Raw genomic sequence first — 16,870 nt, forward strand, 5'->3', positions numbered from 1 at the left:
AGGTCATTAAAAAAAAGTGGAAGAGAATTGTAGATACCCCTGTGTGACGGATTGCCTTTGATTTTACCTCCTAATTTTCAAAAGAGAATGGTAGAAAAAATTAAGAAATATATTTTTGTATTTTTTATTTATATATAAATGACCATTTTAAATTATTGGCATAATGATAATCATATATTTCACTAGGACTATACACTAGTAAAAAAGACCTTATAGCGATTGGCAAACCATCGATATTAACCTCCAAACCAATCGCTATAGGCCTATAGCGATTGGTCATATACCAATCTCTGTCAATCGGCAGAAGTTTTCTCGTTGATTTAATTATGTTAGTGATTAATAAGAGTAGTTGCTGAATTATGTTAGTGATTATTAATACAGAGCATATATTTTTTTGCCGCCATTGATATAAAAATTTGGCTAGATGAAGAAATATGGGTGAAGACTTGAAATTATTGTTTTGGAGGTGTGCTCGATCCACATATCCAGAACAATTAGATTCCAATTTAATAGTATTCGAACAAACCAAAGAAGGAGCCGGTACTTCTGCTATCTGAATTACCGAGAGAATATAGTCAAAGGCATAACTCAAAGAGTATCCAAAGTGTGACATGGTAGACAACAACATTTTGAAACATTTAGTTCATGTATATTACCAAGTAAATCAATGTCTATAATTAACATGTTGGAGAATATCCGATTGATGATAATAAGAAAGGTTTTCCGCTTCATAAAAGAAATGAATATGAATTAGATTGTAGACATTTCTCCCGTAGCAATCTAGATACTGAACTTGTAAAAGCAATGTATTATAGATGCACATTGGACCTTAACGAAGAATTCAGGTATGAGATCATTTGGGAATACATAGACATTCCATAGACATTAGAGAATGAAGAAGCACATATAGACTATGGAAACTCACATGAATATCTTGTCCACACGTTGTTTGTGATAGATACAATTATTGTGAAAATCTAGAAGATTATATTTCAAATTTGTATAAGAGAATAGCGTTAAAGAAGGCGTATTGAAATGTCATTAAATAATTAAGTAGAAAAGAATTTTAGAAACCCTAGTGTGACGAATTACCTTTTATTTTACATCCTAATTTTCAAAATAGAAGGGGTAGAAAAAATTTAGATATTTATTTTTGCATTTTTTATATATAAATAAATATTTTAAATTATTGAAAAACATAATGATGATCATATATTTCATTAGAACTATTTAAGCTTTTATATCACATAATTAAATATATTAATATTTAAGCTTTTATATATATGTTTCAGTTCGCCAGGTTGTCTCTTGTCTGCCCATGGATTCAGCAGCAGTTTGAAAGGTTGACCTATTCAGGAATCTCCGGATCTATGCTTATTTTCAACTCCCTGAAGCATTTCGTCGCTTACTACGCCCTTCCTCGTCTCTGGGTGCCTAGGTATCCACCATAAGCCTTTCCTCGTTTGAACCTCGTCCTTAACTTTAAGGCTATGCCATCCTAAGGTGCTGCTAAATGGAAGAATCTTATCAACGTCCATAAATGATAAATCATAGATCGAACCGCCGAATCTGAAAAATATCTAGGTCGTGGCTGGGGGACCGGGGTTGGCCGGTTATCGCGTCTCACTCAAAGGGTGGTGATTAATCCGGTTAGAGATTAACACTAGGGTTTCAATACTACACAAACTGTCACAAACCCTTGAACCGAGTTCAAGCACGGAAGTGGTTTGTTTCAGGTTGAAGCAGCACACACACGAGATAGGCAGAACCAAATTTGAATAATATAGGTTTGGAGATTGCTAGGTCGGTTTTGCAGCTTAGAGATTCGGTTTGGGTGATGTTGAATCGGTTGGAGCGGTATTAGTAGGTTAGTGCAGATCGGTTAGAATGTAAAGCCGGCGAAAAGTAAATAACAAGACAGATTTTTATGGATGTTCGTAGATGAAACTCCTACTTCACCCCTTCCTCTCGAAACCGCGAGAAGGATATTCACTAAGGAATACACAAACACAATCCGATCGAGACTTATTTTCTGCTCGATAACACCCGTACAATTTTAACCGAAATTGTAGAATTACACTTTCAAATAAGCGCTTTAGCTTTCTAGAGATAGAACACAATGCTTTTCACTTAGGCTGTAGAAAATTCAGAACTTTGTAACCTCGCATTTATTCCTCTTCAGCTCCTTCTTTTATAGGTGAAATGTGCCAACGGTCACATTTCATTTCCTTGAATCTGATTGGTTGAGCAGAGGTTCAGTGATTCAGACCTGGCGGATTAGTCTTCAGACCTGGCGGTCTAGTCTTCCAGTATGTAGGTCAAACCGGCTAGGTTTGTCTTTTACTCAATATGGCAACGATCGGTTGGTCAGTTGTCTGTACCTGGAAGATTGTCTTTCTGATTTATCCTGAAGTGGAAAGATCTTGTAGGACAGTCTTCTGCAGCCTGCAGACTTTCCTCAAACTTGTATGAATATGCAATATTCAGTCTGTTCCTTCGGTATCATTCTCAACAGATACTCGAAGTGTCTTTTCATGCTGGTCGGTTATTTGTGTTAACCGGATGACTTCCGGTTTTTCCATGGCTTCTGAATGACCGACTGTTTAATTGATTCTAGCCTTCTGATTTGACCGATCCTGACTTTCTTGTGCGGTCATGTTTCTGGTCGGTTTAATTGCTTGACCGGTTGAGTTTCTTAACCGGTTGAGTAATCTGACCGATTCAATTCTTTGCCTGTTCCTGCACAAGAAATTTGTTTCTGTTAAGTTTTGTTTAACCGATCTAATTTTATCTAACAATTTATCCCTTTTTGATTATTTTATTTAAAATATTCAAAATCATGTAAGAATGCAAATGTAGGCCGGTTTTGTTTTTGAGAATTTCATTTGGCCGGATTTTTGGAAACTGACTTGGGAGAATTTTTCGAAAAATTTTGGAAAATTTGAGAAAAATTTTGAAAATTTTTATCTTTTATCTTATCAATTTCTCCATTTTTGATTATTTTATTTAAAATATTCAAAATCATGTTAGAAATGCAAATGTAGGCCGGTTTCCAAAAATCACGTTATATTTATAAGAGATATGCTAAGGCAAAATATTATATTTATATATGATAACCGAAATAAACATAAGTAAAGATAGTAAATAAAGCCCCTATTTCTTCGATCTGGACGGTAGGAAATGATCCAGCAGTTAATCGTTTGATTGTCCCTTGTCCTCTTGAACCGGCCTTGAAGAGGGACCTTGACCACCTGAGGTGCCGGTTTGAGGAGAGAACGGTTGACCGATCGTTCTGATTGGAACCGCATTTAAAACCCGCTGTCTACTGAGTTGTGGCTGGACATCTTCTTCGAAATCATCCTCGGTTTGCAAAGCCGGGTTGGGTGGAGGATCAACAACTGTTTCGGTGACACTGGCCAATAGTCCGGTGAGTTTCGCCTTTGTCGAAGCCGCTTTCCTTTTACGTGTGACCGGAACTGAAGGAGAAGCAACCGCCCGGGACTTCTTGTGAGCCTTTTCGAAGTTGCTGTATGTTTCTTGTTGGGCCCTTAGCCGCTCAGCATCTTCGGCTTTTTGAGCCGCTATGGACTTTGCGATCGTCGATGCATTGACTGCCTGGTTTTGCATATGACCGGTTATGTTCGCATCAGCCGCTGTCGCTTCCTTCTGTATATGAGTCTGCTCGTCCAGCGCGTCCTGAAGATTCTGAGCCGCCCGAGCATTTGCCTCTTCAATCGCTTTATCGGCAGCCAGCTTAGCCTCTATTAACTCTGCCACCTGTTCGGTGACCGCCTTGAGATCGGCTTCAAACTTTGTGTTCTTTTCCTCAAGGGTTGTATTCTTTTCCTCAAGGTTGAGTACCCTGTCAAGTGTTGAGCCGGCTTGGGCACTTGACCGAGCCAGGTCCTCATCGACCTTTGTCAGCCTTTGATCGGTCTTTTCTTGAGACCGTTCCAAATCGGCTACCTTCTGGCTAACCGAAGTGAGGTCATCCACCAACTTTTGAGTTATATCCTTCAATGCCTTGGTTCGATCTAGGTGAGCGCCGTACAGTTTATCCGTATTACCATAGTTCGTTTCAACTGACGTGATCCGCTTGACCGCCTCGCCAAGATCATCCTTCGTTGTCTCGGCTATCATGACTGCTTGAACCGCGGTTTTCTTAATTTTCCTATTCCAAGGCCAAACCGCGTCATTGACAAATTCTTCAATGAGAGTTATGACCCTCTCTTCTGTTATGGCCGGTTCCAAGTTCCCGGCTTGAGCAGATGCTCGATTGTCGGTGAGAGGTGTCTCTGTCCTGACTTCGGTTATGTTGATCGTCTGATCCGGTGAAGCAAATGATAGCTCTTCATCGCCGGATTCTGACCGCCAACATCCTCATTAGGCGGTGAGTTCGTTGGATCCTGATGTACTGGCACCGCTTCAAGCCATTCCACCTCCTCTGTTAGCTCCCTTTCCTTGACCGCAAGCAACTCCAACACCAAGAGTTGTAGTTGAGAATTCGGTATTCCCGGAGTATACTTTTCTTTAAGGCGTTGAATGTGTTCGGTGAGCTTTTATAACCGAGCACGCGGTTCTACTATTGCGTATTGGTCTAAGGCGGTTTTGGCATCTTGAGCCTTTGTGAGGTTGATGACTTCCTCCTCCATCTCCATCAATTTTTCGAATTTTTGGCCAACGGTTAAACCCGGTAGCATGTGTTTGTAGAACAAATGATGTCGGTGCCGGATCCATTAACAGAACACTTCGTACGCCTCGCGAGCTTGCTAATGGATTTCGTCCATGATTCTGCTCACGAGATTCTCGGCCATCTCCTGGGTGTTGTCGTTAGCGTGAACATCTTCTTCCCCATGGCCGTCTGCACCGGTATTAGCATTGTCAAGACTGGCCGATTGTTCCTCGACCATCGGTCCTTTCCCTTTACCGGACCGATCTTCTCCGGTATTCTGTGAAGCGGTTCGGTCAGAACTGGATCCCGAATCTTCATCATTGGGTGTTTCGGACCGCGGATCAGCCGATCCGGTTGGTTGTCTAACTTTCTTACTTCCGAATTTTTCTTTGACCGGAGCCGCTCTCTTAGCGGTTGCCTTCCGTTTGCCGTTCCTCTCCTTGAATTGCTTAGATTTTATTATTTTGCTGGATGAGAGGTGAACGCCAGGACCGGTGTTGATGTTGAGATGGCGCATAATTTTCCCAAGCGGGATGGAGTATCCCCATGACCGGGTGGAAGCCTGATCCACCATTTCACATAGGTTGTTGAAAACAACCTTGGCCTAGTTTATTTGGATGTCGTTGACTAAACCGGCAAGCATCTCAATCTTCGTACGGGTGAGACTATCATAGTTTCCCCCTCTTTCTTGGACCGATTTAGTGAAAATATCACATAGCGGTCTGTACTCCGGTCGAAGTGATGATTTCTTCCCGGAGACCTCGATAGGAACCGCGGTTTCCGAGAGAACCTGGCAAGCCGCCTCGAAGGTCTCTTGATCTAAGGTCGTCGAGAGGATACTTCCTTCTGATGGTAGACGTAGTATATCAGCAACCGACTCTTCTGTCAGTTCGAGCTGCTGACCGTCGATGGTTGCAATTATTGTTCTTCCGGTGAGAGATGCGGTTTGGAAAGATTCGTTAACCGCTTCCTGGTATAGAATAAATGGACCGCCTAAAAAGTATTCGAGGCCGGACTCGGAGATCCGGGATAAGACTTGCTTTGCCGGAGCCGAACCGTTTGCCCGGATTTCCTCAAAGTCGACCTGGACGATATGTTTGAATAGTGCAGAGTCGCGACCCATTCTTGGATAAACGAACCGAAAGAGCAAGAGAATAAGAATTTGAGAGAGTTTTAGGAAGCTGAGAGCTAGAGAGAGAAAGTCGATTGCGTAAGAATTAAATGACTAAGGACCCTATTTATAGTTGCAGTTTGGAATTCCATCCGTCGCGAACCGTCCCATCACTTTTAGGCGGGAATTTTCCCTCCAAGAGTATTGAGCGGGAAACCATGGGCGGGAAACCGAAGGCGGGAAAGCCATAGGCGGGATTTTCTGCGCGGGAACCCATAGGCGGGAGTCCCTGGGCGGGAAATTTCCCTCCAAAGATTTTGATCGGATTTTTGATTTCGGTTATTTTATCATTTGATGAAGCGATTCTTCTTTTTAACCGTGTATTCAAGAAGCGGATTTATTAGCCGCGATGATGCGGTTTTTCGAGTTTGACCGGAATTTTTTATTTTTTTTAATGAAAACGAAGTAATTTATCGATAGTAACCGGTTAGTTAGATGGATGGAGATTTTAGTTTTGCGATTTTTGACCCGGTTATTAAGCTTAACCATTAGATATTCATTAAAGAAAAAGTACAAGATAGAAACCGATACATGGATCGGTTTGGAAATAGAAATACATAAGGGATAAAGATACAACTTATGTAATGACTATTCTAGAGAACTTTTCCTCCACCCCTTCCTTATCAAGAACATTTGATGGGGATGCCGGTGTACCTGGTCCAAATTCTGGACGATACTTAAGAATGAGCCGGCTTATATGAGGGGCGTAACCGAGACCTCTTTTGGTCTCCACCATGGTCTTCAGGTTACTGTATATGACCGATAACCAGTTTATGGGTGCATAACTCACAATGTAGGTCATCATGTCGTACATCCTCTTAAAGTAGTACTGGTTGGGAGATTGATAGATGATGGAGCGGTTGATAATCTCATGGAGGAGCTGGATGTGGTGGCGAAGGCGGGTTTTTAGCCCGTTGTTCTCCACCGACACCCCGGTTCCGGAGAACAGCCAAGAATAAGAGGTCGCGGCTCTACCCTCCCGGGTCGGAAAGTCCGAAAACCCTTAGGTGGGTAAGTTGAACATTTGGGCGAGTGCATTCTCGTCCATATAGAAGAAATGGCCTCTTATCGAGGAGACAATGTGATCTCCTCTCATGGAGGCGTTGTTGAAAAACTCGGTTACCTCAAGAAGGAGTATTGGTCCGAATTCTTCGAGAAAGTCTCGAAGACCGGTGTCGATTAGAGAATCGAACATGAGCTCCTTTGTTTCCAGATCCTCGAGCTGGAGACATGAGTCGAAGTTGATGCTCAAGAAGTTCCTTAGAGTGCGGCTCGACATGATTCAAACTTAGCCAAGAGAGAGAGAGAGTTCAAGAGATTTTGTTTTGAGATGTGTTAAGTTGATAAGGTGAGATTCTTTATATAGATCCGAATTTGGATGGAAAATATCAGCATTTAATGTTGAAGATCAGTTTTGTCTTATTAATGAAGAGAATATTTATGTTTCCAAAATTCCTTGGGAAAGGGTTACTTTTGACCGGTTGCGGAGCACGAGGTAAGGAATCTAGTTCAAAAGTAACTAAGTTAGTTGGATAGAAATGTAGTTGAAAGTTACTTTCCATTAATGACGGATACTACAAGAAACCGGAAAAGTAACTGATTAAAACCGAAGATAACTAAACCAAGCCGAAATGATAGAGTTGAACCGAGATACAACCGGTGTGTACAGCAAAATGACCGGTTGTAAGAAGGAGTGACTTAGTATCCGTTGGAGTTGGCGCGGCCGTTGGAATTGATGTGGCGGTTCCTTCTCTTCCAAGCTTTCTCAAACCGCTCATAGAATGAGTCGGTGACCTCTTTGGTGATTACCTGGGCCTGGTTTAACCCTTCTCCTGGACAGAGTGGAACTCCAAGCTCCAAAAGTAGGCAGCTTATCTGAGGAATGAGACTAGTTTGGCGAATGCCGATCATCCAGATTAGGACATCGAACAACACCCTTGACCAGTTGACTAGCGTACCCGTGGTTATGGAAGACATCATGTTAAAAACCGCAGCACAGTAAGTGTTTGTGACATCCCTACCCAGGATGCTTCGACCGATGACATCGTTGAGAAGCTGATACTCAGCTCTCAGCGATGACCTGGCACCGTGGTCATTGACCGGGTGGTCTGACCGAGCAAAACTTAAGGCTATTTCGGCCTTCAATTCAGACGGAACGTTTAGGTCGGTGAGTCCTTGCTTCGGAAGGTCGAAGCATCTAGCAAAATCACTTTCTGTGAAATCGAACACAGTTCCTCCCACCTTGGACTGAATGTGAGTGTCAAAATGAGGAGTACCTCGAAAAACCCTGGCATTGTAAAAGAATTCCAGGACAGATTCCGGAAAGATGACATGTTTGTCATCTAGAAAGTGTTTGAGACCGGTGTCTTCAAGTGACTTAATCATCTTGAAGACTTCATAATGCTCAGTGCCTTGAGCAGAATCGAAGTCCACTTGAAGGATATTTGGAAATTGAGATATTTTGTCTTAGTAAGAGAATAAGTTGTAACTTGTGATTGTTTTGTTTAAGGTTTACATAACTTAAATATTAGTGGAGGAATGATCTTATTATCTAGTGTGTTGCAGGTAATGATGTCTATTATCCATAGGATAAGGCATTTTGCATGAAATAAGCATGTCTATAACCTAGGATGTGGGTCATAGGCCTGAACGGTGAAAGATATCATATCTTCACGTCTTTTGAGGTATGACCATTTTACTTTGAAAAGGTAATTTTTCAGAATATATAAGTTTAAACATAGATAATTATTCCACTTTTGTTTGGAGGCCAAATAATCCGAAATAAGCTATTTCCAAACCGGTCAGTTATCAGTCATTCGTCCCGATGCGGTTATTTGGTGCATGCACTAAGTAACCGGTCGGTTTACTCTAACTGATAGACAGAGCGGTTCTTCCATAGATACCTTGGGAAATTTGGAATCCGACAATTTGGGAGGAACTACTGGTTTTGTCTGTCCGATCCGATTTCCCTTTTAAGCATCTTTAGGAATAAGTTGATTAATATCGGTCAAACCGAGTGTGAGTCTGAATTGAGAAAACTTAGCTTCCTGTAGAGGCTTTGTGAAGATGTCGGTTACTTGTTGTTCTGTTGATACGTATTCTAGCCGGATATGCTTCAGCATAACATGTTCCCGAATGAAGTGGTGCCTTATGTCAATGTGCTTGGTTCTAGAATGTAAAACCGGATTGTAGGTGATTTCTATGGCACTTGTGTTATCACAGAAAATAGGAGACTCTTCGGCTGTGATACCGAAATCATTCAATTGTTGCTGGATCCAAAGAAGTTGTGAACAACAGCTTCCGGCTGCCAGGTATTCAGCTTCTGCGGTTGACGTGGCTACAGATGTCTGTTTCTTGCTGTGCCATGAAACAAACCGATCACCTAGGAATTGGCATGTTCCGCTGGTGCTTTTTCTATCAACCTTGTAACCTGCATAGTCTGCATCTGAGTAACTTGTGAGGTTAAAAGATGAATCCTTTGGATACCACAGACCGACTTCAGGAGTTCCCTTTAGGTATTTCAAGATTCGCTTTGCGGCTGTGTAGTGAGACTATTTTGGGTTGGCCTGGAATCTTCCACACACACCGACCGCAAATAGTATATCCGGTCTACTTGCAGTCAGGTATAGAAGAGAACCGATGATTCCTTGGTAAGCTGTTAGGTCTACTACTTGACCGTCATCATCCTTGTCCAGTTTGACCGATGAGCTCATTGGAGTGGCAGCTGAGGAGCATGTGTCCATCCCAAATTTCTTTAAAAGTTCCTTAGTATACTTGGGTTGACTTATGAAAGTTCTTTCTTCGAGTTGCTTAACTTGAAAACCTAGGAAGAAACTTAATTCTCCCATCATACTCATTTCAAACTTGTTAGTCATTAAGGTTGAAAATTTATCACATAGCTTAGGATCGGTTGAACCGAAGATAATATCATCTACATATATTTGAACAAGCAGGATATGTTCCTTTTTCTCAAACTTAAATAATGTTTTGTCCACCGAACCGATGGTGAAGTCATGTTTTAATAAGAATGCGGTTAGTGTGTCATACCAGGCTCTAGGAGCTTGCTTTAGACCGTATAAAGCTTTGTTTAACCGGTATACATGGTTGGGCAGTTCAGCATTTTTGAAACCGGGTGGTTGTTCAACATATACTTCTTCACGTAGGTCACCATTCAAAAATGCACTTTTAACATCCATTTGAAAAACATTAAAGTTCTTGAATGCAGCAAAAGCTAGAAAAATCCTAATAGCTTCAATCCTAGCTACAGGGGCAAATGATTCTTCAAAATCAATGCCTTCTTCCTGTTTGTATCCTTGTGCCACTAATCTGGCTTTGTTCCTCGTGACCAAACCGTCTTCATTGAGTTTATTTATAAATACCCATCTTGTGCCTATGACCGGTTGATCTTTCGGCCTAGGGACTAGGTACCAGACTTTGTTACTCTCAAACTGGTTTAACTCTTCTTGTATTCCCAAGATCCAATCCGGATCCGACAATGCTTCATCCACTCTTTTCAGCTCAATTTGGGATATAAAAGCGGAATTAAAGTATTCCTCCAGGATTTGTCGCCTAGTTCGAACGGGTTCTGAAGGGTCACCTATAATTAGCTCAGGAGAGTGATTTGTGTTTCTTTTGAGATTCGGTTCAAGAGCATCTACCAAATCACCGTTTATTTCATCAAGGCAAGACATATCGGTAGGCTGAACAGGGGTGTCAGACCGATCGATTTCCTCGATTTGGACCGATGTGTCAGCTTCCTGTCGTGGAACAGCTTGATCCGGCTGGGTTTCATCATTACCCATTTGGTCATGGACAAACCGCCTGAAAACCGGAATCTCATCTTCACTATCAGAATAGATATTATTATTTTCCAATCTGTTGTGTAGATCAAAGCATGATGTAGTGTTGCTTTCAACCGATTCATCGAAAACGACATGAAGTGATTCCTCCACGGTTAAGGTTCTAGTGTTATACACTCTATATGCTTTACTAACTGCTGAGTAACCTAGCATGATCCCAACAACGGATTTTGCATCGAAAGCAGATAGATAGGTTTTTCCATTTATGTGGATGTAGCATTTACATCCGAAAATCTTAAGATACTTAAGGTTAGGAATCCTATCGAAATATACCTCATAAGGTGTTTTGTTGTGAAACTTGTTAATCAGAGACCAGTTTTGTGTATGACATGCGGTGTTGATAGCCTCATCCCAGAATTTTTGGGCAATACCCGAATCGACTATCATGGACTGTGCGGCTTCCTTGAGAGTTCAGTTTCTTCTCTCGGCCAGGCCGTTCTATTGAGGAGTCCTAGCACTAGACAACTCGTGTCTAATACCGGATTTATCAAGAAATGCATTTAGAGTACTATTTGTAAATTCGGTTCCTCTATCACTTCTAATGCTATTAATGCGTGTTGATTTTTCATTTTGCAAACGTTTAAGTGGTGTGATCAAATTTGATGTGGTTTCACGTTTAGATGGCAAGAATATTACCCATGTATACCTAGAATAATCATCAACGACTACCATAATGTAGAGCATGCCTCCTAGGCTGACGACCCTAATCGGTCCAAATAAATCCATGTGTAGAAGATCTAAGCATCGGTTAGATTGAATGTGTCCTTTACTCTTAAAGGTTGACTTAGTTTGTTTACCCATTTGACATGCTGAACAGATCTTATCCATATTAAACACTATGTCAGGAACTACTTCAACTAACTTTTTACCGCGAATATAGTTTAAGGTTTTCATGTTTAGGTGGTTTAGTCTTTTATGCAACAGCCAGGTTTGATCGGTTTTAGCTATCATGCATATAGGATATTCTACTTTATTTTTCCAATCTACCTTGTAGATGTTTCCTAACCTATTTCCGGTTAGCAGTGTAATACCTTGAGAATTTTTAACTAAGCATGCATGTTTAAGAAATTCTACAGTGTATCCAGCATCACACATTTGACTAATGATTAGCAGGTTAAAACGTAGATTTTCGACTAAGAGTACATTATCAATTGTTAAGTTACCATGGACAATCTTACCCTTGCCCACAGTTCTACCTCTTGAGTTGTCACCGAAAGTGATTAATGCACCGGTTTCTATTCTGATATCGGTTAGAAGGTTGTTGTTCCCGGTCATGTGCCTGCAGCAACCGCTATCCAAGTACCATTCAGAGTTTCCTAGTCATTTCTTCATATCCTGTAAAATGTACATATTTACAACTATTTGGTACCCACATTTACTTGGGTCCACAAGCGATTAGTCCCTTAGGCATCTAGACTTTGACAAACCGGACAACTTTATTGGTTAATGTCTTAACTAATTTTCTTGCACTCGGTTTTGAGTCTTTCTGTTTTCCTAAGAAGGCCTTATGTGGGGATGATCTTTGGTTTGTCCTATGTGGTTGTGAGTTTCCTTGCCTATTTTTGAACCGGTTGACTTCCTTTTTCTCAGGGTGAAGCCATTTCTCAGAATCGGTTGGACCTACATAGGTTAGTTTGTCTTTCGTATAGTAGGCAGTTAATTCCTATTCAACGGTTAAGGAACTTCTGACAAAACTTACAAAGGGAAGATTATCCTTTGTGAGCCTCATTTTGTCTAAGTGTTTTTGGTCTTTGGATCTATTGTTTTTGTATCCTAGACCAAACATGAACGTAGGGTGTCTTTTATAACTACACATTTTGCTTACCATGTCAATAGATCTTTTCCATGCAGCCATTCTATACTGGAGTCGGGTATTTTCCTCTTCGGTTAGCTCTTGAACTGTATCCTTGAGTTGTTCGGTCTCAGAGGATAGTTCAGGCGCTGCCTCGGTTTCTAGGGTGTTTTCAGGTTCTATGGTCTTTGGTTTGGTCAAGGTGGTACTATGGGGTCGGTTCTAAGGTTGAATTGATTAGGTAGTAACGTTAATAGGTTCTTATACTCTGCTACAATGTCATTCAATGCATTATATAACTCATCTTTAGTAAATTCTTCACAAGGAGAGTCAAATACCTGTTCCTCGTTTGCCATGAGACATGTGAGTTCATAATCACTGTCACTATGAGCCCATAAGCTTCCTCCATCATCGGCTATCAGTGCTTTTGAACCTCACTTCCTTCACCGGTTTGTTGATAGTTATTTCGGTTATTTTGATTGTCCGGTTTCCGGTCATCCCTCCTTGGTTTTCTGCATTCCCACTTGAAATGTCTCAAACAGTTGCAGTCATATCATCTTACATTAGATTTATCACCATAGTTATAGTTGTTGTTTGTCGGTTGACTTCTCTTCATGAACCTCCCAAATTTCTGTGCAAGCATTGACATGGCATTCTCGGTGAACTGTTCAGCGGTTCTAATCGGTACAGGTGCAATAGGTTTTGTGGATGTGATCAATGCTCTGATTGAAGTTGAGGCTGAGACTTCTTTTTCAGTCCTAGATCTCATTTCAAACTCATATGCCTTAAAATCTTCGAATACATCGTATAGCTTCATTTTGCTTAGGCAGTTTGATTCCCTCATCATCATTGTCTTTATGTCCCATGCACTTGGAAGAGATCTTAACGCTTTCATGATGACTTTCTTGTTGTCATACCTCTTGCCAAGGGTTGCTAGCTCGTCTATCACACATGTGAACCGGTCACTATATTCTCTCATTGTTTCTTCCGGTCTCATCTTGATGTTTTCAAACTTTTGAGTAGCCATCATTATCTTATTTTCCTTGGTTCTTTCATTTCCCTCATGAATCTGAATCACCGCTTCCCATGTTTCCTTTGTTGTTTTGCAATCTCGGACCTTGCAATACGTGTTTCTATCCAAACCATTGGAGATGCGGTTTCTGGCATGGTTATCCAGATTATTTCTTATCCTATCTTCAGTTGTTCAATCCTTTCTCTCTTTGTCAATGATTATCGGTCTTTCGGCTATGATGAACTGCATTTCGTCATCCATGGTTATTAAGTGCAGATGCATACGTGCCTTCCAGTTGGCAAAATCGTCACCTTCTAGCATTAGGGGCCTATCGAACGACATGCTTGCTTGAGTATTGAAACTAACTGCTCTGATACCAATTGTTAGGATCTAGGTCGCGGCTGGGGGACCGGGGTTGGCCGGTTATCGCGTCTCACTCAAAGGGTGGTGATTAATCCAATTAGAGATTAACACTGGGGTTTCAATACTACACAAACTGTCACAAACCCTTGAACCGAGTTCAAGCGCGGAAGTGATTTGTTTCAGGTTGAAGCAGCACACACACGAGATAGGCAGAACCAGATTTGAATAATATAGGTTTGGAGATTGCTAGGTCGGTTTTGCAACTTAGTGATTCGGTTTGGGTGATGTTGAATCGGTTGGAGCGGTATTAGTAGGTTAGTGCAGATCGGTTAGAATGTAAAGCCGGCGGAAAGTAAATAACAAGACATGTTTTTATGGATGTTCGGAGATGAAACTCCTACGTCACCCCTTCCTCTCGAAAACGCGAGAAGGATATTCACTAAGGAATATACAAACACAATCCGATCGAGACTTATTTTCTGCTCGATAACACCTGTACAATTTTAACCGAAATTGTAGAATTACACTTTCAAATAAGCACTTTAGCTTTCTAGAGATAGAACACAATGCTTTTCACTTAGGCTGTAGAAAATTCAGAACTTTTTAACCCCGCATTTATTCCTCTTCAGCTCCTTCTTTTATAGGTGAAATGTGACAACGGTCACATTTCATTTCCTTGAATCTGATTGGTTGAGCAGAGGTTCAGTGATTCAGACCTGGCGGTCTAGTCTTCCAGTATGTAGGTCAAACCGGCTAGGTTTTTCTTTTACTCAATATGGCAACTGTCGGTTGGTCAGTTGTCTGTACCTGGAAGATTGCCTTTTTGATTTATCCTGAAATGGAAAGATTTTGTAGGACTGTCTTCTGCAGCCTACAGACTTTCCTCAGACTTGTATGAATATGACAATATTTAGTCTGTTCCTTCGGTATCATTCTCAACAGATACCCGAAGTGTCTTTTCATGCTGGTCGGTTATTTGTGTTAACCGGATGACTTCCGGTTTTTCCATGGCTTCTAAATGACCGACTGTTTAATTGATTCTGGCCTTCTGATTTGACCGATCCTGACTTTCTTGTGCGGTCATGTTTCTGGTCAGTTTAATTGCTTGACCGGTTGAGTTTCTTAACCGGTTGAGTAATCTGACCTGTTCGATTCTTTGCATGTTCCTGCACAATGAATTTGTTTCTGTAAAATTTTGTTTAACCGATCTAATTTTATCTAACAATATATTTCATTTTTTGATTTATTAAAAAAAATGAATAAAAGTATAGATATATAAATTAGGAACATTTAAAAAAATGATAAAATAGTAATTGATTATAAATTTGAAAGGACACTAAGTAAATTATATATTAATTTTTAATAAAATAATATCGATTTTATACTATATTTTAAAATAACTGTTATTTATAATCCAAAAATTTTAATATTTTTATATGAATTATAGTAATATTTTATAATTAAGCATATAATAAGAATATTATAATTAAGCATCGAATAAGACACAATATCACATATACTCACATAGTAGGTTATTGACACATTTATTTAATATAAGGCAAGTCAGGTTTATTTTAGATCAACCCAACCACTTTTTAAACATATTTTTAAATAAATGAATTATAAAAAATTAAAATTATGTATATTATAAATAAAATTTATGTTATTAAGTATATTGATCTTATTATAATTTTTTTAATTTGAATTGTAAACATAAATTTAATTATATTATAAAATAAAGTCAAATAATATTTTTGTCAATATTAAGAAAACATAAATATGTGTCCAATAAAACTTTTTAAAAATGAATTGGAGAATGGATAACATTTATTTATTTATTTATTATAAATTTAATAAATTACAACTTAACAATGAATTGGATAATTTAGAAATGAATAATGTATTGTTAAATAAAAATATTTTAATTTTACTTTGTAATTAATTAACAAAATAAAAATGATAATATACACTAACAGTAATATCATAATTTGAGTTTTAAAATTTATTAATAATTTATTAGATATATTCTTAATTAATGACATAAAATATAATAATAAAATAATATTAAACTAATAAATTTTTGATTTTATAAATATTAGTGACTGATTAAAGTTGTAACTAGTTGTCTAGGAAGTTATTTCTTTACATTTATTTATTATCCTTGATAATCATTTCTTACCATTAATTTTCTAACATTATAAACAAAAATTTCAAACTTATTTTTCTAAAATCTTTAAAAAAAATTATTTTGGTTTGAGTTATCATAATTTACATTTATTCAAATTTTAAACTTTTAAAGGATAATTTAATTTAATTATAAATATTGAAGAATAAAGAGACATATACATAAACAAATAAAAAATAATAAAAATAATATAGATAAGAAAGATAGTCATAGACATAAGAGGAAGATATGTTGGCGATATGTTTAATAATTTCGACACCGGAAGAGGAAGAGATGATGTAGACATGCTTAATAACATTGACGGCTTCGCCCGATAATCAATTATAAATGTGAAAAGACACTATGTAAATTATATATTAATTTTTAATAAATTTAAATAATAAAATAATATCTATTTTAAATCATATTTTAAAATAACTGTTATTTATAATCCAAAATTTTAAATATTTTTATATGCATTATAATTATATTTTATAATTTAGCATCAAATAAGAATATTTTAATTAAGCATATCACCTACAATCACATAGTAGGTTATTGACACATTTATTTATAATAAGGCACGTCGTACTTATTTTAAATCAACACAATCATTTTTTAAACATATTTTTAAATAAATGAATTATAAACAAACGAAAATTATGAATATTATAAGTAACATTAATGTTATAATACATATTAATATTATTATAATAATTATTTAAATTTGAATTATATAAATAAATTTTATTATATTATAAAATAAAGTTAAATAATATTTTTGTCCATATTAAGAAAACATAAATATATGTCCAGTGTGCCTATTTAAAATAATGG

At 38.5% G+C, this 16,870-nt stretch overlaps 1 long non-coding RNA gene across 1 annotated transcript; it reads right to left on the reverse strand.

Moving 5' to 3' along the window:
* Window positions 1–1,301: 1,301 nt before the first annotated feature.
* LOC124910618 lies at window positions 1,302–16,324 on the reverse strand. Its single transcript, XR_007096431.1, has 3 exons — window positions 16,314–16,324; window positions 11,518–11,521; window positions 1,302–1,404 (listed from the first exon to the last, which is right to left on the reverse strand). It is a non-coding gene; the product is annotated as an uncharacterized LOC124910618 (long non-coding RNA).
* Between the last annotated feature and the right edge of the window lie 546 nt (window positions 16,325–16,870).

This window comes from Impatiens glandulifera, chromosome 7, assembly GCF_907164915.1.
Source record: "Impatiens glandulifera chromosome 7, dImpGla2.1, whole genome shotgun sequence".
Taxonomy (NCBI): Eukaryota; Viridiplantae; Streptophyta; class Magnoliopsida; order Ericales; family Balsaminaceae; genus Impatiens; species Impatiens glandulifera.